At 48.4% G+C, this 22,664-nt stretch overlaps 1 non-coding gene across 1 annotated transcript; it reads right to left on the bottom strand.

Moving 5' to 3' along the window:
- Positions 1-18,472: 18,472 nt before the first annotated feature.
- Positions 18,473-18,545, bottom strand: TRNAE-UUC (transfer RNA glutamic acid (anticodon UUC)). Its single transcript has one exon. It is a non-coding gene; the product is annotated as a tRNA-Glu (tRNA).
- Positions 18,546-22,664: the final 4,119 nt, after the last annotated feature.

The following is a 22,664-nucleotide window of genomic DNA, read 5'->3' as shown; positions in this document are numbered from 1 at the left end:
AGGTCTGGGACTTCCAGGAGGAACATTCCAGAAAAGTCCTTTTTTTTTTTTTTTTTTTTCCTTTTAAAGCACATCTTCCAATGCTCTGCAGTCATCAAGCAGAATGAGGTCTGGATGTGCCAATTTGGGGAGGGTGTCCAAGGTATATAATTAACTGGAGAAAAAGCAAGTGTGGAACAGTGCATCTGCAACGATCCCCATTTGTGAAAGAAAAGGGGGATATTGGTACAGATGCTGGTGTGTGAATATGAAACATCTGGGTGGATACACCGGGTGGGCCTTAGCAGGGCTGTATCAAGGTGAAGGAGCAGCACAAAGGGAGACTCAATTTGACACGCTCCCCATTCGACAGGAATTGACTACCTTCTCTTTCTATCATGAGCGTGTATTGCTTTTCTGAGCAAAGAAATTTTATTCGTTCTCTCTTATACTTTTTTGTTGGGGGAGGGGTGGGAAAGAGGTTACAGTGAGAATCCTGTAGGTCTTAGGCTGGGTTCTTCTCCGAAAGCAGACCCTGAGACAGGGAGTTAGGTGCAAGAAGTTTAATCTGCAAAGTGATTCCAAGAAACACGGGTGGGAGAGAGGGGGAGTGAGGCAGGCAAGGGAAGACAGCCATTGTACGGTGAGTTGTGGAGCAGGTTCCCAGTGTGGGCAACGGGGGTGCAGTTCCACTGGGGACCTCTGGGAGGCAGCAGAGAGCACATACGTCAGCGTCATCCCATGGTGGGGGAAGGAGCTGAAATATTTATCCTCCAAAATTCTGTCTCCTGTTGGGAAATCATTCCTGGGAGTGGCAGCTCTAAGCACTTCCTGCCTGCAGCCCTCACATGCTTGCATAAAAGTCTCAGGCAGAGAAACACAGGAGTATAGGAGCCAAGGGGACATAGAAATAGCACCCACCACAATAGCTACACCACAAGAGATAACTGAGTTTGTAGCCAAGCAGATGTGATGGTTAATTTTGTGTGTCAACTTGGCTGGGCCGCGGTGCCCAGATATTTCATCAAACATTATTTGGGATGTTTCTGTGAGGGTGTTTTTTGGATGAGATTAACGTGGATATTACTTTTTTTTTTTTTTTTTTGGCTGCATCAGGTCTTTGTTGCGGCAGGGGCTCTTCGCTGCAGCATGTGGGCTTCTCTCTAGTAGTTGTGGCATGCTCATTTTCTTTTCTCTAGTTGTGGTGCATGGGCTCCAGGATGCGTGGGCTCTGTAGTTTGTGGCACATGGGCTCTCTACTTGAGGTGTGTGGGCTCAGTAGTTATGGCGCACAGGCTTAGTTGCCCCACGGCATGCGAGCTCTTAGTTCCCTGACGTGAGATCTTAGTTCCCTTACTAGGGATCAAACTTGCATCCCCTGCATTGCAGGATGGATTCTTTACCATTGGACCACCAGGGAAGTCCCAAGATTAACATTTAGATCAGTGGACTTTGTGGAAATCAGATTACCCTCCACAATGTGGGTGGGTCTCATCCAATCAGTTGAAGTCCTTGAGAGACCAAAGACTGACATTCCCTGAGCAAGAAGGAATTCTGCCAGCAGACTGCCTTTGGACTTGAGCTGTAACTCTTCCCTGGGTCTCTAGCCTGATGGCCTACCCTACAGAGTTTGGACTTGCCAGCCTCCACAATTGCATGAGCCAATTTCTTCTTTTTTTTTCTTAAGAACTTTTATTGAGATACAATTGACATACAATAAACTGTATATGTTTAGAGGGTACAATTTGATATTTTTTTCTTATTAGTAATGTATATATGGCAATCCCAATCTCCCAATTCATCCCCCCCAAACCCTCCCCCCCCACACACTTTCCCCACTTGGTGTCCATATATTTGTTCTTTACATCTTTGTCTCTATTTCTGCCTTGCAAATCTGATTTGTACCATTTTTCTATCTTCCGCATATATGTGTTAATATACGATATTTGTTTTTCTCTTTCTGATTCATTTCACTCTGTATGACAGTCTCTAGGTCCATCCATGTCTCTACAAATGTCCCAATTTTGTTCCTTTTTACAGCTGAGTAATATTCCATTGTATATGTGTACCACATCTTCTTTACCCATTCGTCTGTTGATGGACATTTAGGTTGCTTCCATGTCCTGGCTATTGCAAATAGTGATAAGCCAATTTCTTAAACTCTCTCTCTCTCTACACACACACACACACACACACACACACACACACACACACACACACACACACACAATCCTGTTGCTTTTGTTTCTCTGGGGAACCCTAATACAGCAGAATTTTCTAAATGGTCCTTCTAGTCTGCATCTACCCATTGCCCTTACTTTACGGATGAGAAAACCAAGGCTCATAGAAGGGAAAGATTGCTCAGGGCCTCTGGAGACCCAGGACACTTTTTGTCCCTAGGAAGAGTTTGACAACACTCTAGGTTTAATTATATTTATTTTATGCTTACTTTGTATTTGTGGCCACTCATGGTGGTTTTCTATTCATGGCCCTGAAAGTTCCTTTCATGAGTGAATTAGTTTATGCTTAAAACAAATAAAATCAATTTTGTTAATAAAATTTAAAAAGTGTGAAGAGGCATTTCTTCTTGCTCAAGAAACATCATCTTTGTTCTCTTAAAGCCTTCAACTGATTGGCTGAGGCCCACCCACATTATGAAGGGTAACCTGAGTTCCTCAAAGTCTACTGCTTTAAATGTTAATCTCAACCAAAAAACACCCTCACAAGTGCTTCATCATCAAGGAGATTCACAGAAAGGCTATAGAAGCAGTTACAACAGTTCCACACCAAGATGGCTATGTGAGGATTCCAGCCCATACTGACTTAAAACAAGGAGATGTCCTGCCCCTGGGGCCCCTAGATCAGACATCCAGAGATTTTTACTCCCTGACAGGCAGGGTCGATGCCCCTACTCAGCCTTGAAGCAGTTACAGAAGATGGATCATCGCCCTTCTGCTTCCCATAAGAATATGGGAATAAAATCTCTGAGGGGGGAGTGAAACAGGAAGGAATGGGGCAGGACACAACCTTTGAAAGAATGACATAGCCTGAGGACATGACATAAACTGATTAGAACCAAATGGGTCCAAGATGGCAGACGAGTGGACTTCCACTAGACCTTGATCCTCAGTATATGCTCATTGTAACACATCAGCAAGCTAAATGATACACCCACAGGCACCATGACAGTTCCAAGGATCAAAAAGTGGGAGGTGGCCCAATTCCTGGAAATCCCTGCTCTTTCCCGAAATAGCCTGAATACTGCTCCCGCACATTTGCCTGTGACATTACCCACCCCTATGAAAACCAACAACCCCAAACCCTGGTGCCTTTCTCACCTTCTGAGATGGCTCACATTCTGTCTGTGGAGTGTGTTTCTCTCTAAACAAATTCACTTCTTACCTAAAAAACAACCAACCAAACAAACAAAAAAAACTCTGTCACAGAAATATCCCAAATAATGTTTTACCAAATATCTGGGCACCATGGCCCAGCCACTCTGACAGATTAAAAAGGAGTGTGTCTCCACCATGGCACCTGGGTGACTTTGTACATATTCCCACAGGCCATGCCAGCAAAGGCTTGAAACTCAGTGAATCAGCCACCTTTTGTTTCATTTTTATCTTTTTTGGGGTGGGGGGGCATTGAATGTGGGATACAGGCTATAGGGGGACTTCTTTCACTGTTCATGTTAGCAATAAACAGAATTTTTAAAAATTAATTTATTCATTGGCTGTGTTGGGTCTTCATTGCTGTGCACGGGCTTCCTCTAGTTGCAGTGAGCAGGGGGCTACTCTTCGTTGCAATGTGCAGGCTTCTCATTGCAGTGGCTTCTCCTGTTGCAGAGCACAGTCTCTAGGCACATGGGCTTCAGTAGTTGCAGCACATGAGCTCAATAGTTATGGCTCTCAGGCTCTACAGTGCAGGCTCAGTAGTTGTGGCACATGGGCTTATTTGCTCCAAGGCATGTGGGATCTTCCTGGACCAGGGCTTGAACCCGTGTCCCCTGCATTGGCGGGCAGATGCTTAACCACTGCACCACCAGGGAAGTCCCCAGAATTTTTAAATGCCTTGTTGTGTTTTTACCAGGTGAATCCATTAGGCTGTGCCTGTTGTGTGCTTGACAAGTGGCGTGCAGAAAATGGAGGTGAGTGGGTGAAATGTGGGGGACACTGGGGGGCCCATCTGGGCTGCTTTACCCTCACACTCACTCATCGTCATCCCAATCTGCTTCTGTCAAGCGTGGGTGGAAATGGCCTCTAAACACTCTGCATTCAGGCCTCCAGAACTGCCCACCCCTTCCCCTTTCCCCACGCTCTCTTTTCCTTTGTCACCTCCTGGCTGTACAGAGAGGGTCATGTGGCAGGTTCTGACGTGCTAGAAGGAGGTTGTACCACAGCTCACAGGGAGGTGGGGTTTGCGAGGGGAGCAGAGTCACCTGCCACATGAGTGAGACATAAGCCTGGAGTGTGTTAAGTCACTGGGACTTAGGGATTGCTTGTTGCAGCCGCTGGGGTGTACTTATTCTGACTAATGTAGTATTTGAACTTGCTTAATCCTCAAAACAGCCCTCCGAGGTAAGTTCCACGTTTATCCCTGCTCAATAAATGAGAAACTGGGACTTCCCTGGTGGCCCAGTGGTTAAAAATCCACCTTCCGATGCAGGGGACATGGGTTCAGTCCCTGGTTGGGGAACTAAGATCCCACATGCCGCAGGGCAACTAAGCCCGCATGCCACAACGACTGAGCCCATGTGCTCAGGAGCACGCATGCCACAACTAGAGAGAAGACCGCACACCACAGCAAAAGATCCCACATGCTGCAACGAAGATCCCATATGCTGCAACTAAGACCCAACACAGCCAAATAAATAAATAAATAAATAAATAAATAAATAAATAAATAAGAAACTGAGCCACAGAGAGGGTCAGCTACACACCCCAAGGTCGTACAGGAGGTGGGAAAGCTAGAATTCTAACCCAGACCTGCTGCCTTTGGAGCCCACTCTGACCCAGAAGGTGCAACCCATAAATTTCTCATCCTTGGTCCCTGAGGTCTGTCTCCTTACAGTGGATGTCCTGTTCCTGAAGGGGGTGCAGCCCCAGCCCCCAGCCTTGTCCTTCCTGTTGCATCAGACAGTGTGCAGGTGTGCCTTGACCTCCCACTCTTCTGAAAGGAACCCACCCTGATCTGAAGTGGGAGGGGGCTTGGTGCAGTGCTGGCACAGAATAAACTCTCAATAAATGTTTGCGATTATTACTATCATTGATGGTGGTGAAGCACTGACCAAGAGGCAGCATAACTCAGTGGTTAAGCCGGAGGAACTGGATTCAAATCACATCCTCATCATTTACTAGCTGTGTGACCTTGAGTAAGTTACTTAACCTCTCTGTGCTTCAGTTTTCTCCATCCATGAAATGGAGATAACGATGCTATCTATTTCACACAGTTGTTGCAAGGATTAAGATCTAAAATGCTCCAGCAGTGCCTGCCACTGATGTTTTAGGTTTTACTATTATTCTAACATTTTCCCCTATTCAGTCGCATCTCCCAGGTCCCCAGGCATGGCAACAGCTCCTTCTGTGGCCAGGGCCTCCCCAGACTGCCCGCTACAAGCAAGACTCCCCTGCCTTCCCCCTTCCTTGGCTCCTGGACGCCCCTGCCCCCAGCCTGGGTTCCAGCACCATCTCCTCCCCTCTCGTTTGCCCCTCAGCCCCAGGGTGACCAGAACCCCTGCCTCGTGGGACAGCTTCCCAGCACTTTCCCCTTTTTAAGAGATTGACTGCAATTTCTATAATAACATCACATTAGCAAGAAATTAATGTCCTCATTAAGACAGCAATTAGGCACATTAGCACAGCAATAAAAGAGAAGCTTATGAAATAATTGCTGGTTCCAAAATGCCTTTAATTTAGTATTTTATATTGCACCATGTTATTAATTTTTTCCCTCGGCAGAAGATAATAAGAGAAACGTTTGAATTGTAGGGAGGTTTAACATTTTAAAAAAAAATTTTTTTAAGGAAAGCAGTGTTGATACCTATAGACAGACGATCTTTCTTCTCCCCAAAGCCCCCTTCATTTCCCAAGTCCATCCATGAGATGATGCTGGTGGTGGAGGTGGGCCCAGGGCCAGGCTGTGTCCCCGGACTTTTGGCCAAGCTTGAAGTCCAGAGGAGGCTGGAGTTGGGCAGTCTTTGATCCCAGAAGCAGGAGGAGCGGTGCCATGTTTCTTTGCCCTAAACAATGAATACCTATTTGTTTGATTTTTTTTCCAATGGGCTCCATCTCCTGAATTCAGATTCTTTTAGCAAATGTTTCCTTGGTATCCGGTGGCTCTGTCTCTGGCAACGTGAGGTTTCCAGCCTGGTGGAGAAGACAGATGCATAAGTGGGGAAATGCACTGATAGACTGGAAATAGCATTATTTTGCTATGTAATGAAATCATGGATCTGGGGAATCATTAAAGGAAAGGCAGATGAGGAACATATTTCCAGAGGGCTCTTTGGCCCCCATCTGAAGCCCCAGGTCAACCTTTGCATCCCTAGATGTGACACAGTTGGACATGCAGTGGCTTCTGGTGGGAGCAGCAGAAGGTACCCAGCAATACTGGGTGTCCTTGCCCCAAATCTAGAATCTTCTCTAGCTGTCTTAGATTGGGTTAGGCTGACCTTGAGACAAGGATTTGAGGGCAAGTGGTTTATTTGGGAGGTGACCAGGAGGTGAATGGGGAAGTGAGACAGGAAGGGAAGGAGACAATTTCAGGTAACAGAGCTGTGAGTAACAACAAAAATGAGTGGAGGGGATGGTGAGGAATCTGAATGCAGCATACTTTTCTGAGCAAGGAAGGGCCTCTCAGAGGAGTGGACATGTGAGCAGAGACCTAAGGAGGCAAGGGAGGGACCCACGTGAAGATCTGGGGGAAGAGGGTTCGAGGCAGGGGTAGCAGCAGGTGCAAAGGCCCAGGGGTGGAAACAAGCTTGAAAAGTATGAGGACCAGCCAAGAGGTGAATGGAAGTGAGAGAGAGAAAGGGGATGCAATCAGAGAAATGTCAAGTAATGAAGGAACATGGAAGTATTCATAAAGAAGTGAAGAAAATGGCAGCCAAAATGAGAGTTCCCTAGGAATTGAGTCTGGCTCTTTCCTGAGGAGGGGCAAGTTGTGCCCAATGCACATGTCTGCCGGTCAGACCCCATGTCAGTTGCCTGTTGACCATTATGCTGCATAACAAACAATCCCCAAATCCAGTGGCTTAGAGAATCAGCATTAATTATGGCTCCAAAATCCATGGGTCAGCTGGACTGTGTTTTTGGTCTTGGCTGGGCTCATTCATGAGCCTGTGGTCAGCTGTGAGGCAGGGAGACACAATCTGTTTACCCATGTTCGGCTCTCCACATGTTTGGGGCTTGGATGGTCTAGCATGGCCTCAGCCAGGCTAACAGTTCTCTCCTCCATGTCCCTTGTCCTTCAGCAGGCTAGCCCTGGCTTTGGTCACGTGACAGAGGCAAGATTTTTTTTTTTCCCAGACAGCTAGTAGAAATGTGCAGCATCTCTCGAGACCCAGATTCAGAATGGCACTCGTATTTCTGCAGCATTTGATCGGCCAAAGCAAGTCGCAAGACCAGCCCAGATTCAGGGAGGTGTGGAAACAGGCTCTTCCTCCTGATGGGAAGAGCTACCCAATGAGGAGGCAAAGAGTGAAGATAGTTGGGACATAGAACTGGGTGCATTTAGCAGTCAGTTCACACTGGCTCCCTGACTTCTCTGGGGGCTTTTAAAAATCACTCTCTGTCCCTCCCTGGTCATCCCAAGTCAGCCTACAGTCCTTAACCCCAGCCTCGGCCCTTTTAGAAGTTCCTCCTGCCCATATTTGCTCTCTAAAGTCCTGAAGGATCTGTAGCTTGTGTTCAAAACCCCAAATTCCTGACAAGGCTTCACTTCCTCCTCAGTTTTGAGGTGTGACCAGAACTGGAATTTTTTATTGACATAGTTGTCTCTCCTAATAGTGAACTCGAGAGTTGATGTCAGCTATGGCAGTCAGAGTTTAGTGTATAGGGTGCCCCTGAGCAAAGGAGAAATGGGCACTCACAGCATGGCTTGAGCACTTTCAGTGCCCTCTTGTGCAGTGTCCAACCTGTACAACCATACCAGCCAGTCCTGATTAGGGGACTGGAGGAAAAAAAGGGGAAAGAAAAAGAAGGAGAAAGGAATTCCACTGGGAACCAGGGCACTATTTAACCTTAGTCCTCTGGCCAAATGAAGGACCTTCCTCAAACTGATGAGGGACCCTGGGGAAACCGCAGCCCAGCCACCCACCCAGACAGCCAGCTTGGCCTCTGTGGACCAAGGCTGGACCAGGCCCTGTGGGGGAGTGAAGGGGGACCAAGAGATGGGGGAGGAGTAGGGTAGAAAGGTCTCAGCTTTCCCTGTCCCACACCCCCACCCCATCCTGTATCCCGAGGAAATAAAGTGCAGCTGGGTTCTCAGTTGCCATGGCGACTGCCACAAAGAATTTGGGGGGAAAAACACCCCGGGGGCATGAAGAAGCAATTTGCTCTCAGCTCTGGGAGGCAGGGGATATGGGGGAAATGCAGATCAGCATCTCCCGAGGAGGAAAAAGCGGTGAGAGAGACCCAGACCAGGGTAGGTGGTGTCCAGGAGGCTGGAACCTTCCGTGGCCCCCAGCAGCCATCTGAAGGGAGAGAGGGCCAGGGCAAGTCCAGCTCCGGTGTGGAGGTTTTCAAATCTAAACTCTCACTTCCAAGCCCCACCAGGGCATCCTCATGCTACCTACCCTAAGCCTTCTACATCCCTCTTCTGGGGAGCAGGGCAGGGATAGGACCGCCATTCGGATTTTTTCTTTCTTTTTTAATTTGCAATTCCACCTTGGGACAGGGCACTGACTGGGGAGCTGCACAGGCCTGATACCCAGCAAATTCCCCCAAATCCAGCAAGGGACCCAGCCTCACTCCCCAGCCCCTCCCCTCCCCCTTCAGGCTGTGATGGAAAGGTCCAGACATCCTCCGATGTGGGGAGGAGGGCGAATTTAAACCCCCAGAGGGAACATGCAGCCTAGTTCCCCCTCCTTCTAGTTTCCCTAAACCTCCAAGAAAGCAGAGTGTGGTGGCAGCTGCGTTTTTTTTTTTTAATCTGTTAATAAAACGCAAGTGAATCAAATCCGCTCGGAGGGAAAGGGGGGGGCGGCGAGGCAGGGGCCATGGTGTTTGCAGAAGTTGGAAATTTAATAAGAAGGAAAAATAAAAATAGCCACTGTGCTGGAGAGACAGAGAGAGGGTTGGAAGAAGTAGGCGGGTGTGGGACTCCAGGCTAGGTGGAGACACATGCAGAGGGGAAAGGGGGTGAGGGGCTGGAGAAGGTGAGGGTCCCCAGAGTCTGGAGGGGCAAGGAAGGCATAGCTGGGACAACAGGAAAGGAAGGTTTGGGGCACCACCCAGAGTGGCCCAATTCCCTGGCAGATTTCCCATAGGGGTTAGCAGGACACAGAGATTGGGGATTGGCCATCTGAAAACCTAGGCGAGGGGGTACAGCACCTGATTACTTGGTCTTCACAGTGCCCCCTACCTCCCAGCTGCTCAGATGATGCACCACACAGACAGGGTTGCCATGAACAGCTGCGTAGGTTGTTCACTGCACAAGAGTGCCTGACAGAAGCCTAAGCAAGGGCTGATACCATCTGTTCCCCTCGCCACAACTTTCATATGCCCAGAGGAAGGGGTGCCTTTTTTTTAAAATTATTTATTTATTTATTATTTTTTTGGGGGTACACCAAGTTCAATCATCTGTTTTTATACACATATCCCCGTATTTCCTCCCTTCCTTGAGAAGGGGTGCCTTTTAAAGATCCACATAATAAAGTGGAAACACCCTAAAAGTCCATTAAGAGATGAATGGATAAACAAATGTGGTCCATTCATATAATAGAATATTATTCAGCCAAAAAAAAGGAATGACGTACTGGCACATGCTACAATGTGGATGAAACTTGAAAACATCACGCTGAGTGAAAGCAGCCAGGCATAAAAGATTGAATATTGTATGAATCCATTTACATGAAATGTCCAGAATAAGTAAATCCATGGAGACAGAAAGCAGATTGGTGGTTGCCAGGGGCTGGGGAGGGTGGTAGTGAGAGGGGAAGATTGGGAAGTAACTCTTTAATGGGTACAGGTTTCCTTTTGGGGTGATGAAAAGTTCTGAAACTAGATAGAGGTGGTGGTTGCACAACATTGTGAAGGTACTAAATATCACTGAGTTGTACACTTTAAAAGGGTTGATTTTAACCAGTTTGCAGGGTAGAAATAGAGACACAGATGTAGAGAACAAATGTAATGACACAAGGGGGGAAGTGGGGGTGGTGTTGGGGGAACGAATTGGGAGACTGGGATTGCCATAAATACATTACTAATGAGAAAAAATATCAAATGGTACACTTTAAATATATGCAGTTTATTGTATGTCAAGTATATCTCAATAAAAGTTCTTAAAAAAATAAAATGGTTGATTTTATGTTAGGTGAATTTCACCTGAATAAAAGAAGCAAAGATCCATGCCAAGATGGACTCGCTGGGGCCCTGCACATGGGTGATCACACTCCCTCATCCCCCGCCCAAAACCCAGGATTGCTGAGAGGCCCAGACCAGAGCAGCCTTGGGGGGCCCTCTGAGAATGGCTAAATGGAATTCATTCATTCACTCCACAAACATTTATTGAGTTGTTTATTTCATGCCAGGTGCTGTGCTGGGCGATGAATGAATAAACCCCTGCCCGGGGGCTGCCAACCCAGTAGGGCAGATAGACAAACCCAACAGACACGACCAACAGTACATGAGGTGATGGCGTGTGTTACAGAGAGAAATAAAACCCGCAGGGCTGTGAGCAAGCAGGGACACTGCCTTCAGTTTCAACGGGGTGTCCTCACTGAGGAGGTGACATTTGAGCAAAGTCCTGAGGCAGGCTATGTGAGGGAAGAGCATTCCAGGCAGAGGGAACAGCCAGTACAAAGCACTGAGCCTTCTTACCTGAAATAATGAGCGCCTCTAAATGTGGATTACTCAACCATAGTTAAAGTTCTGCTAAGGCTGGCTTGCTTTCTCTTTCTTTCTTTCTTTCTTTCTTTCTTTCTTTTTCTTTCTTTCTTTCTTTCTTTTTTAATTTCCAATTCTGACTTGGATGAGGCACCAGCTGGGAGATGACACAGGCATGACCCCCATCAAATCTCCCCAAAAGCAAGCCTTGCATTTCTATCACCAGTGGATGATCCACAGCAGGGTCCCCAACCGCCGGGGTCATGGACCGGTAGTGGTCAGTGGCCTGTTAGGAACTGGGCCGCACAGCAGGAGGTGAGTGGTGAGTGAGTGACGTTTCATCTGTATTTACAGCCACTCGCCATCTCTGGCATTACTGCCTGAGCCCCACCTCCTGCCAGCATTATTGTGAGTTGTATAATTATTTCATTATATATTATGATGTAATAATAATAGAAATAAAGTGCGTAGTAAATGTAATGCTCTTGAATCATCCTGAAACCATCCCCCCACCCCAGTCCGTGGAAAAATTGTCTTCCGCTAAAGTGGTTTCTTGTGCCAAAAAAGTTGGGGACTGCTGACCCACAGTCTACGCCAGGACTAGGGCAAAAGTCATATCAGCAAATCATAGATAAGACTTACTGTCTTACCTGCTTCCTTATTCCCTCATTTAACCTTCACAGTGAACCCCAAATGATGTAAAAAATGTCATCTCCATTTTTCAAGTGTGAAAACTGACTTGAAACAGAGATTTGTCTCCCCAAGCTGAACAGGAGCTCTGGATTTGAACCCAGGACGTCTGTCTGTGAAGCCAGGTGGGTGAGGTCTGTGAGGTCCTTCCAAGGCTGGACCTTAACGGGGTCCCCAGGCCTCCAGTCTTGCCTTGGAGCTGCCTCTGGGTCTCGGGGCTCACAGAAGGGCCGGGCTTGGCAGAGGGTCGCCAGCGCAAGGGAGTCAGCGTCGGCGGGTGATTGATGGTTTAATATCTCGCTCTGCGACCCAGGCCCCTCCTCGCCCACGCAGCGGCGGGTGGCCCCCAACGAGAGGCAGAGATGGGATAATTCAGTTACCGAAGAGAGAACGAAAATTCCAGAGAGAGAGAGAGAGGAGAGAGAGGAGAGAGAGAGAGAGAGAAAGAGAGAGAGGAGAGAGAGGAGTGCAGACCAGGGGCGAGTAGAGAACTGGTCTGACAGGGCTCATATGCGAGGGAGGAGGCAGATTCCCGATCTTGTTGAGGGCCGGGGTCTCCCAGCCCCCAGTCCCTCTGCAGCCTCCACTTGACTTCCTGTCTTGAAATGGAGACAACAGATGCGATGAGTGAGAGGCTTCAAGGCAGGATCGAGGTCTCAGAGGAGACGGCAGCATATGGCCTCCATCTGAAAAGGCTGGATCGAGGCTGGGGAGACAAGGGAGGGAGACGGATGCCGGCCGAGCTGGGAGCTGGAGGGGCTGGGAGTTCTAGGTACCCAGCTCAGGAGCCTCGGGTCCTGCTTGACTTGATTCCTTTCTCTCTCTATGTCCGCTCACATCCAAACCTTGGACTTCACGTCTCCCCACCTGCATGGCCCCCACCTGGCCCAGCGCCGCATCGCTCACCTGGACCCTGCCTCTGCCCTGGTCCGCGGCTCCTGCCCTCGCCCTGGTCTACTCCTCCCACGGCCCCCAGGGGGCGCCGGTGAACACTGAGCCAGGTGGCATCCTTCCTCTGCTCAGAACCTTCGTGGCTCCCACCTTGGCTGAGTTTCCTGTTGCTGCCATCACTAATTCCCACAAGTTTAGCAGCTTAAACAACACACATGTATCATCTCAGGTTCTGGAGGTTAGAAGTTTGGTTCGGGTCTCAAGAGGCTAAAATCCGGGTGTCAGTGACTGCGAGACTCTAGGGAAGGATCCTGTTAGCTGCTCAGTTGGGTATTGACATAATTCAGTTCCTTACAGTTGTAGGACCAAGGTCTCCCTTTGTTGCTGGCTGTCAGCTTAAGCTGTAGTCTGCACTCACTGGCTCGTGGCCCCTCCCTCCATTTTTAAAGCCAGCAAAGGGGAGTTCTTTTCATATGGCATCTCTCTGACCCCCCCCCCCCCCCGCCTCCTTCTTCCACATTTAAGGGCTTGTGTGATTAGATTGGGCCCCAGCCTCTAATGAGGATAACTCCATCTGAAGATCCTTAATTACATTTGCAAAGTCCCTTTTGCCAGGTGAGGTAAAGTCACAAGTCCCAGGGATTAGGACATCTTTGGGTGGCCATTATTCTGTCTACCAAGCTCCTCACTCAGAGCAAAACCCCAGGTCCTCACTAAGGCCACAAGACCCCGCACACTCTGCCCCATCACCTCCCTGCCCTTGTCTCCCTTGACCTCCTCCCCTCATTCCCTCCCTCCTGCCGCGTGGGCCGCTTTGCTGTTCTCCAAATTCTTCAGGCACATTCCTGCCTCAGAGCCTTTGCACAGGCTGTTCCCTCTACCTCAATCATCCTCTCCCTGATATCTGCATGCTTTCTTCCTCAGCTCCTCCAGGTGTCCCCTCACGTGTCCCCTCCCTAGGGCAGTCCTCCCTGGTACACACAACATCCACCCCCCAATTTGCAACCACCAGAGAGCCCCATCATGGCTTTGTTTTTCTTTCTTTCTTCTTCTTTTTTTTGGCTGCGTTAGGTCTTCGTTGCTGCCCACGGACTTTCTCCAGTTGTGGCGAGCAGGGGCTACTCTTTGTTGCAGTGCTCGGGCTCCTCACTGCGGTGGCTTCTCTTGTTGCGGAGCATGGGCTCTAGCTGCTCGGGCTTCAGTAGTTGTGGCACTCAGGCTCAGTAGTTGTGGCACGTGGGCTCAGTAGTGTAGTGCTTGGGCTCTAGAGCGCAAGTTCAGTAGTTGTGGCACACGGGCTTAGTTGCTCCACGGCATATGGGATCTTCCTGGACCAGGGATCAAACCCGTCTCCCCTGCACTGGAGGGCGAATTCTTAACCACTGAGCCACCAGGGAAGCCCCATGGCTTTGTTTTTCTGCATTGCACTCACCACCCTGGGATATACCCAAGGATATTTACTCGTTGTTTGTCTTATTTCTTGTCTGTCTCCCCCACCCAAATGTCAGCTCCATCAGGGGAAGTTCTTTATCAACACTATTCCCTCCAGACTCCTCAGCACCCCTCCGCCCCCTCCTTCAGCCCCTGGCACACAGCAGGTGCTCAATAAGTGTTTGGTGAGTGAATGGAGGGCAGGCAGGCAGGGCCCCATCATGGAGGGGAACTCAAGGGCCCCGTGGAAGGCAGGAGGGCAGGTGGAGAAGGGTCGGTATGAGGGGGCAGAGCAAAAGACCTAGAAGAATCCTGGAGGTGAAGAGGACTCTATGGTGAAATGGTCCAGCACTGACCAGTCCTACTCGTGTTGTGGGGTCAGATGCAACTGCATTTTGGCTTCCCGCTGCCCCATAACGTGCTTTGGGGAGGGGAGTAGGGGAGCATCTCCCCCCGCCTGCCCCGCCCCACTGGAATAAACTCAGCCTCCTGATGTTCCTGCTTATCTCAGATAACAGATGCTCCTGTGGTCACCTTAGGTCACAAAGTAGCTAAGGCACGATTCAGAACATCCCGACCCAAACCCAGACAGTGGTTTAAACTTAAATATTCTCCCCCCTCCTCAGGGCCAGCTTCTGGGGCCCCCGGAGTGATGTCAGTCCATCCTCACCTCCGCCCTCCCTCCTTTGCTGTCACACTGTTAAAGAAAACCAGAGCCTGACACACATTAAAAGCCACGAGGGTCATTTTTATTTTTTAAAACAACTATTGCAATAGTGGAAGAGAGGCCTCAGTATAGAGGTGGGCTCAGTTCTGAGTGCAGAATGGGCGTGTGGGGATTTGCAACCAAGGAACAGGATGGGGGCGGGGGGTTCAGTGAATAGAAAATTACTAAGAGGAGACGTCAGGGGTAGCAGGGATTCTGGCTCCCCTGACTTAACTGGATTCTTACTAAAACTAGAGGCGACAGAAAGGACCCAGAGAAGCCCAAGGTTGAAGCTGAAAGATTGCGGAAAAGATTGCTCACAGGAGCCTGAGCAAATTTGGGTCAAGGAGAGAGTCTTTGTCAAGACCCAGGATCTGAGCTTAGGAAGGGAAGGGGGGTGTAGGGGGTTGAGTGGTGGTCCCCAAAAGGCTATGCCTACGCCCTAACCCCCAGAACCTCTTGACTGTGAACTTATTTGGGAAAAGGGTCTTTGCAGACGTCATTAAGAATCTTAAAATGAGATCATCCTGGATTATCTGGGTGGGCTTAAATCCAATGTTGAGCATCCTTATAAGAGACAGAAGGGGGACGTCCATGGTGGCACAGTGGTTAAGAATCTGCCTGCCAATGCAGGGGACACGGGTTTGAGCTCTGGCCTGGGAAGATCCCACATGCCACAGAGCAACTAAGTCCGAGTCCACAACTGCTGAGCCTGTGCTCTAGAGCCCGAGAGCCACAACTACGGAAGCCCGCATGCCCTAGAGCCTTCACGCCACAACTACTGAGCCCACGTGCCACAGCTGTTGCAGCCTAAGTGCCTAGAGCCCATGCTCCACAACAAGAGAAGCCACGGCACTGAGAAGCCTGCACACCGCAGCAGCGTAGCCCCCAGCTCGCCGCAACTAGAGAAAGCCCTGCAGGCAGCAATAAAGACCCAACACAGCCAAAGAAAACAAAAGAGAGAGAGAGAGAAGGGAAGAGAACACAGATACACAGGGAGAAGTCCGGGTGAAGACAGAGGCAGAAATTAGAGGGATACAAAAGCCAGGCAACACCTGGAGTGACTAGATGCTAGAAGAGCAAGGAAAGATTCTTCCCCAGAGCCTTCAGAGGAAGCACGTCCTGGCCAGACACCTTGATTTCACATTCTGGCCTCCAGAACTATGAGAGAATAAATTCATATGGTTTTAAGCGTCGAAGTTTGTGGTCTTTGTTAGGATAGCCCCAGGAAACAAGGGGTCAGATGGTTCTTGTTAAACTGGTTCTGCTGTCAGATGACACTGCCTTTCAAGGAACTACCAGGTGTTCAGAGCGGAGACTTCCTCTTCTATATACTTTTAAGGAACCACCTGACCTGGCCCCTGACGCTGTGTTCGGAGCTGCTCTCTGCTCAGTCTGACTCTCTCCCCACTGAAACCAGTCAACTTGCAACGGGAGTCCCAACACCTCCCACGGGGAGCTCTCCTGAAAGTACCCCATATTTTGATCCTCCAGAGCAGTCACCAGGCTCTTTCTCCTGACCTCCACAGGTCAGGAGGTCCCCAAAGTCCAGGGGACCCACAACAGATTCTCCAGACAATCCTGCTGGATGTCTGCCTTGCTCTGGCTTAAGGTGAGGGGGGCACCCTGGCCTGTCCCCTTTCTCTCCAAACCTGCCTTCCCCAAAACCTTTCAGACCCCGATCAAGGTGAGAGGTGAAACCCACCGTGGTCCATCAACTTTGGAAATCTTCACTGTGCTCGGATGCGTCCCACTGTTTTCTTGCGTGCTTATTTTCAGGACTCAATATAAATGACCGTGTTAGCAAGCTGTTACTCTAGTAATATCCAACTCTGGGGGTCACTGATGTTAATCGCTAAATATTCCCAGTTGTCCATCTTCTGGGCACATGATGGGTGGCACTTCTTGACCCCCCTGTGATTTGCTGGAGCCACGTGATGAATTCTGGCCCATCAGCTACAAGTAGAAGTGATGATGTCACTGCCAGCCTGGAGCATTTAATTGCCAATGCAAGACTCTTTGCTCTCTTTCTCTGCCACAGTGACTAGGAACATTCCAGATAGTTGCTGTGTCATCAGCCTGGGTCCTGCCATGAGGATGACCCGAACAGAGACCCCAAATGGCTACGTAGCGTGAACAAGAAATCAACTTTTAAGTCACTGAGGTGGTAGGCTTTATTTGTTACCGCAGCATAACCTAGCGTCTCAGTCAGTATGTTAGTATTCCATGGCTACTGTAACAAATCACTGGAAACTTGATAGCTTAACACAATAAACATTTATTCCCTTACAGTTCTGCAGGTCAGAACTCTGAGATTGGTTTCACTGGACTGAAACCAAGGTGTTAACAGGACCCTGCTCCTGCAGGAGGCTGTAGAGGAGAATCTGTTTTCTTGCCTTTGCCAGCTTCTAGAGCCTTGTCCCTTTCATTCCTTGGCTCAAGGTACCTTCCTCCATCTTCAAAGCCAGCAGCACAGGATGGTCAACTCTCTGTTTCATTATCACATCATCTTCTCCTCTTCTGTTTTTTTTTTTTTTAATATGTTACATTTTATTTTATTTTTTAATTTTATTTATTTAGTTAGGTTGCGTCGGGTCTTAGTTGTGGCACACAGGATCTTCATCACAGCGCACGGGCTTCTCTCTAGTTGTGACCTGCAAGCTCAGTAGTTGTGGCGCGTGGGCTTAGTTGCCCCGCAGCACGTGGGATCTTAGTTCCCCGACCAGGGATCAAACCTGCGTCCCCTGCATTGGAAGGCAGATTCTTAACCACTGGACCACCAGGGAAGTCCCTTCTCTTCTGTTTTTGTAGTCTATCTCATCTCCCTCTGCTTCCCTCTTATAAGGACATTTGTGATTGCATTAGGGGCTGCCCAAGTAATCCAGGATAATCTCCCCCATTCCAAGAGCCTTAACTGAATTCCATCTGCAAAGCTTCTTTTGCCATATAAGGTCACATTCTCAGGTCCCAGGGATGAGGAACTCATATATTTGAGGGCCATTATTCAGCCTAAAACAGTGGGCTCCCCTAGAAGCAAGGATTCAAGTGAAAATAGTATATTTGGAAAATGACTCCAGGAACAACAGTGAGGAAATGAGGAAACCATGAATGGGTATGTTATTGAGACTACTGCTATGGGCAACTAGGCTCAATTCTACTGGAGAATTCCGGGAGAGTGTGGAACTGTGCGATGAAGGATTACCCAAAGAGAGGTCTGGCCTTTACCCTTGGCTCCCGGTAGGTGACCTCTAAGCCCTAGGAATGTCTTGCTTGATAAGAGTATCTTTGTTTATCTGGGGTCTTGGCGATGGCAGACAATCTATGCTAACACTGTAATTTATGGTTGGAGAATTGGGTCACACTAGATAGTAACAATGTTATTTATGATGGGGGCCTTGGACCATCTAGTATCAGCTCGACTTCTGCAGGGGCTGGAGACCGAGGTCAACCACATGGGTGGTCAACCATATCTATGTGACTAAGACCCAGTAAAAACTCTGAACATCGATGCTGGAGGGAGCTTCCTAGGTTGGCAGTATCCCATCCATATTGTCACACATCATTGCTGGGAGAAGTTAGCACTGTACGTACGACTCCACTGTGAGAGAAGAAGTGGCTGCTTGCTCTTGGTGTCTCCTGGATCCTGCCCCACGCACCTCTTCCCTTGGCTAATTGTATCTTATTTCTCTTTTTCTTTTTGGCCACACCATGTAGCTTTTGGGAATCTTAGTTCCCTGAGCAGGGATTGAACCTGGGCCCTCTGCAGTGAAAGCACAGAGTCCTAACCACTGGACCACCAGGGAATTCCCCTCCTTGGCTGATTTTAATCTGTATTCTTTCCCTGTAATAAACCATAACCATGAGTATGAGAGCTTTGCAGTGAGAATTATCGACACTGAGGGTAGTCTTGGGAACCCCAAACCTGCTGCTGGTGGTAGAAGTGAAGGTGGTTAGCGGGACCCCAGTATTTGCAATTGGTGGTAGAAGTTTAGGAGCTGGGAACTCAAACTTTGCAAGAATGTGAGGCAGGAGGTAGATGCCTTCCCCCACCCCGCCCACGAGTGAAGCATTTAGAGATTCATTCCCCGTGGACTGATACTCCAAGATGAGAATAGCAGGACAATTGACAGAGGAGGCTGGGCCCTGCCCAGATAGAATTTAAGAGGCCACATATTTCTCATTCTGGAAGTCAGTAGACCTCCCTAATTACACATGCACAGAAAGGCTCCTTGGAGGTCAAAATGGGAAGGGGCGCCACCCCATGGTAAAGTGATGCCAGCTACCCATAGGCCCCTTTGGCAGAATTCATCTTGGCTGAGAGATGCACACACACACACGGGAGGATCCTGAGATATAACAAATACGGACTCTGAACCAGGAAAATCAAAATGAGTGGCCAAAGGAAACCTGGAAGAAATGCCCCATAAACGTGATTTAAACTGCCACGAGGGCGCGACTATCCCGCTGAGCCCACCCACGTGTCTATCCACACATACTGAACTCTTTTTCTCTCCTAACAAATACTTGTTTCACTGCCTTCCATCTTTGTGGGAGTTATTTTCTGCAAAGCCAAAGGGCCAAGGGGCTTGTCACTGACCGCTGCTCTCACTGCTGTGACCCAACCTCAATCTCTGGCCGGGAACCAAAACCCCACTTCAAGCTGCTGTGGGCCAAGGCCGCCTGAGATCAAATGCACCTCAGAGTTGTCCCACCTGAGATGTGATGGAGCTGGGGTATTTATCCTCCAAGTCTCACTTTTCATTGGCCAAGACTGCTCCTGAAGGCATTAACTTGCATAGGCTTTATCCTGAGAAAAAGCCATCAGGCAGAGAGTTGCAGGTACTGGCAGTACTGGCACAGCTAATGTCAGGGGGACATGGGCAGGACACCCACAGTGTGGGCAGAACACACAGCCTGTGCTAATACTTTGACATCTACTGAGAACTTTGTAAGTGCTAGACACTGTTCAAGCCTTTTATTTTCTTATGGATCCTAAAGATACCCTATGGTCTATTAATAAGCCCATTTTTCTGATGAGGAAACTGAGGCATGGATAGGTTAGGTCACTCAAACAAGGTGCATTAGTCTGCTTAAGCTTCCATAACAAAATACCCTAGACTGGATGAATTAAACAACAGAAATTTCTCATAGTTCTGGAAGCTAGAAGTCCAAGGTCAAGTTGTTGGCTGATTTGGGTTCTGGTGAGAGCTCTCCTCCTGGCTTGTAGATGACTAACTTCTGGCTGTGTCCTCACATGGTGAGGAAAGAGATCACTCTTCTGTCTCTTCTTAAAAGGGCACTAATCCTATTGGATCAGACCTCCACCCTCATGACCTCATTTAACCTTAATTATCTCCATAGAGACCTAGACTCCAGACACAGTCACATTGGTGATTGGGACTTTAACACTGGTAATTGGGGGAAGCACATTCAGTCCCTAACACAGGATCACAGAGCTATTGAGTGCTGGAGCTGAGATTCAAACCCAAGCTCCTACTCACTGCTTCTTCTTCATTTTTTTTTTATAAATTTATTTTTATTTTATTTATTGGCTGTGTTGGGTCTTCGTTGCTGCACATGGGCTTTCTATAGTTGTGGCAAGTTGGGGTTACTCTTTGTTGTGGTGCATGGGCTTCTCATTGTGGTGGACTCTCTTGTTGTGGAGCATGGGCTCTAGGCATACGGGCTTCAGTAGTTGTGACACATGGGCTCAATAGTTGTGGCTTGTGGGCTCCAGAGAGCAGACTCAGTAGTTGCGGTGCATGGGCTTAATTGCTTCTCGGCATGTGGGATCTTCCTGGACCAGGGCTCAAACCCATGTCCCCTGCTTTGGCAAGCAGATTCTTAACCACTTTGCCACCAGGGAAGACCCTACCCACTGCTTCTTATAGCCAATGGAGAAGTAGAAAGCTTGCAGAGGGGAAGGGAGAATGGATGAGGGACAGCAGGTGGAGATCATGAGAATGGATTGTAGAAACTTGAACTTCAGCCTAATTGGGGCTAAGAGCACCCTAAGGTTTTGCAGCTTGGGTGGTTGCTTTAAACCTTAAGTTGGACCTGTTCACTTTCTTGCTCAAAACCCTCCATTGGCTTCTCAGAACTCTTAGAAAAAAATATGGCCTCCTCCCCATGACATATAAGCCCCTGTTACCTCCCTGCCCTCATCTCTTATCATTGACCTTCTCCCTGACTTCACTCCAGCCCCTTTTATGTTTCTCAAACACACCGAGTGTATGCCAACCTCAGGTCCTTTGCATATGCTTTTGCTGGCATTTGCAGGGCTTGCTCTCTCTCTTTTTTTAAAATTCATTTATTTGTTTATTTATTGGCCGCATCGGGTCTTCGTTGCTGCACACGGGCTTTCTCTAGTTGCAGCAAGTCAGGGTTACTCTTCATTGTGGTGTGTGGGCTCCTCATTGCGGTGGCTTCTCTTGTTGCAGAGCATGGGCTTTAGGCACGTGGGCTTCAGTCATTGCGGCACATAGGCTCAATAGTTGTGGCTCGTGAGCTTAGTTGCCCAACAGCATGTGGGATCTTCCTGGAGCAGGGATCGAACCTATGTCCCCTGCATTAGCAGGCAGATTCTTAACCACTGTGCCACCAGGGAAGTCCTGCTCTCTCTCTTTACTCAGGTTTCTGCTTGGGGCATATACTGTTTCCTAATATTCCTTTTCCTTGTTTTTTTTTTTTTTATCTTTTTTCTTTTTTTTTTTTTTTGTAAGCAATTATTTTTCATTGTGATAAAATACACATAACATAAAATTTTAGTAAATGAAGTATCAATACATTCACAATGTTGTACAACCATCACTACTATCTAGTTCCAGAACTTTCTCATCACTCTCAATAGAAAACCATTATGCAGTCACTCCCCATTCCGCCCCCTACTTTCCTTCTATTAATAGAACTCCATTTTTAAGCTAGGTGCACAGCCATCCAAGAAAAAGACTACATTTCCCAGCCTTCCTTGAAGCCATGGCCATGTGACTGCATTCTAACCAATGGCATGTGAGCCACAGTGATGTGAGCAACTTCCCCGCAACACCTTGAAGGGGAGGAGCGGAGCCTCCACCTGACCTTTCCTGTCCCACTGGCTGGAAGGTGAATGTGATGAGGAATCATCTCAGCCCACCTTACAGGTGGTAGAACAGAAGAAAGAAAGAGCCTGAGCCCCCACCCCCATGTTGCCAATCCTTCCAGCCCTGGACCATTTAAACTTAGATTATTAAGTGAAAGCTAAATAAAGTTATCTCTTATTTGAGCTACTGTAATGTTGGGTTTCTGTTCCAGCAGCCAAAATGATATTGTCACTAACACAGAGTTTGGTAATAGAGTCTAAAATACCTGGCGTTTCCTTAGCAAGCGGGCAACTGGTGAGGATTCAGATATGATGGGCTGGGACACTGATGGCCTTTGTTATGTAGGGATGAACCATTTACGAAGCCTGCTGCTATAGGCTGAGTGTGTGTGTCCCCCAAAATTCAAGGGTTGAAACCAAATCCCCAATGTGGTAGTATTAGGAAGTGAGGCCTTTGAGAGGTGATTAAGTCATGCAGGTGGAGCCCTTATGAATGGGATTAGTGCCCTTATGAAAAAGACCCTGGACAGCTCCTGGCCTCTTCTACCAAGTGAGGACACAGGGAGAAAACAGCCATCCATGAAGTGGGCCTTCACCAGACACCAGATCTGCCGGCACTTTGATCTTGGACTTCCAGCCTCCGGAACTGGGATAAACAAATGTCTGTGGTTTATAAGTCACCCAGTCTGTGGGATTCTGTAACAGCAGCCCGAACAGACTAAGACACCTGCCATCTGTTCTATCCTTGAAGACAGCCTGTATCTCTAGGGAGAGTGGTTGGCTTTCTGGAATACAAGCCATGCACCATCTATGGCTATTATGTGAGTCAAAAATAACCTGTGTG

The sequence above is a fragment of the Hippopotamus amphibius genome, chromosome 15 (assembly GCF_030028045.1).
Source record: "Hippopotamus amphibius kiboko isolate mHipAmp2 chromosome 15, mHipAmp2.hap2, whole genome shotgun sequence".
Classification (NCBI taxonomy): Eukaryota; Metazoa; Chordata; class Mammalia; order Artiodactyla; family Hippopotamidae; genus Hippopotamus; species Hippopotamus amphibius.
The sequence above is the reverse complement of the archived record's forward strand: the minus strand, read 5'-3'. Positions and strand labels throughout refer to the sequence as shown.